Genomic DNA, 2,311 nt, shown 5'->3' on the forward strand with positions numbered 1-2,311 from the left:
TTTGCGTGGCTACCTTCTTTTGAGTTTGTTGAATGAAGATTACTTTCTTGCTTTTTCTAGGGTGTGGTTTTCCTCCTTATGTTATTGTTTTCCATTTAGGAGCAGGATTTGTGGAAAGATATTGTGTAAATTTGGCTTTGTCATGGAATATCTTGGTTTCTCCATCTATGATAGTTGAGAGTTTTGCTGAGTATAGCAGCCTGGGCTAGCATTTGTGTTTGCTTAGGGTCTTAATGAGATCTTCCTAGGAGATTCTAGCTTTCTTAGTCTCTGGCGAGAAGCCTGGTGTAATTCTGTTACTTGACCTTTTTTCCTTTACTGCTTTTAATACTCTTTATTTGTTTTTTTCATTTTCTGTTCTGACTATTATGTGATGGGAGGAATTTTCTGGTCTAGTCTATTTGGAGTTATGTAGGCTTCTTGTATGTGCATGAGCATTTCTTTCTTTAGGTTTGAGAAGTTGTCTTCTAAAATTTTGTTGAAGATATTTACTGGCCCTTTAAGTTGGGAGTCATCACTCTCTTCTATACCTATTAACATTAGGTTTGGTCTTCTCATTCTGTTCTGGACTTCCTGGTTGTTTTTGGTTAGGAGGTTGCTGCATTTTGCATCTTCTATGTCTATTGTGTCAATGCTTTCTATGGTATCTCCTGCACCTGAGATTCTCTCCTCTATCTCTTGTATTCTGTTTGTGATGCTTGCTCTATGACTCCTGGTTTCTTCCTATGTTTTCTATCTCCAGTGTTGTCCTGCTTTGTTATATCTTTATTGTTTTTCTTTCCATTTCTATATCCTGGATGGTTTTGTTCAATTCCTTAACCTTTTTGTGTTTTCCTTTTACTCTTTAAGGGATTTTTGTGTTTTTTCTTGAAGAGCTTATGCCTGTTTACCTGTCTTCTCCTGTATTTCTTTAATGGAGTTATTTATGTCCTTCTTAAATTCCTCTATCATCACCATGAGATGTGATTTTAAATCAGAGTCTTTCTTTTCTGGTATGTTGGGGAATCCAGGGCTTACTGTGATGGGAGAACTGGGTTCTGATGATGTCTAGTAGTGTTGGTATCTATTGCTAATGTTTTTGCACTTGCCTCTTGACATCTGGTTATCTCTGATGTTAGCTGGTTCTTTCTCTGATGGTGGCTTGTCTTTCCTGTCCTTACAGGTGTATCAACACCCCAGAGATACCAGCTATCTCCTGGCAGTATTTCGGTAAGGAGCGCTGTCACAGGGTCAGCACTGGGCACAGTGGCACAGTATCAGCTCCAGGAGCAGACGGAAACTGGACAGCCAAGTTTTAGTTTCCTCAAAGAAGTATATTGCCTCTAATGTAGAATTTTATAACTCCATGTTCACAATGATTTTGTTACCAGAGGTGAACCTGCATGCCTCTCTCCAATGTTGTGTGCTCAAAAGCCTATGAACCACCTGATCACTCACTATCCTACTGTTTCTGAACTCTCAGTATATAAACAAAAGCCAGTTACAACTCAGGCATCATTTGTAGTTCCACAGAGTAAGAGATTTTATTTTTGCTCATATAAAAAAAAAACATTAAATTAGAAGGAACTTCTACTCTTATTTGAAATTATGGTATTGTTTTTTCTGAACACTAAAAATAAGAACCTGTTATATTGAGTCTGGAGAGACACTTTGCTGTAATAATGTTCATTTACAAAGTAGAATATAATAGAATATCCTGGAGTCCAAAAACAAATAATCAATCACATGAATGTATTTTAGTGAAAGAAGTACAAAATGAATCCAACATGGTTGACATGGTGACACATGTTCCAAAGGAGCATTTTGTATGAAGAGGAAATCACGTTGTATCCATCACTTTATGCCACATTTGCATAATTATAAGACAGTAGGACAACAAGTGTACATATCAAAATTATGTTACAAAAAATATATATAATGAATCCAAAACATAAACTGAAACTAATGGTTTCAGTACACAGAGAATTTAATACAATTAGATGAAGAAATTAAGAATGTACACAGTCATCATATTTTACCTGAATAAGACATTTAGAGTGCTTTGGCACTGTTTTAAACAATAATATTTAGTTTACTATCTTAGGTAAATTTTAATTTTTAACTATATTTATATTGGATATTAGTCCTCTATCAGATTTAGGATTGATAAAAATCCTTTCCCAATCTGTTGGTGGCCTTTTTGTCTTGTTGACAGTGTCTTTTGCCTTACAGAAGCTTTGCAATTTTATGAGGTTCCATTTGTCAATTCTTGATTTTACAGCACATGACATTGGTGTTCTGTTTAGAAAATTTTCCCCTGTGCCCATATCTT

Source organism: Mus pahari, unplaced genomic scaffold, assembly GCF_900095145.1.
Source record: "Mus pahari unplaced genomic scaffold, PAHARI_EIJ_v1.1 scaffold_5692_1, whole genome shotgun sequence".
NCBI lineage: Eukaryota > Metazoa > Chordata > Mammalia > Rodentia > Muridae > Mus > Mus pahari.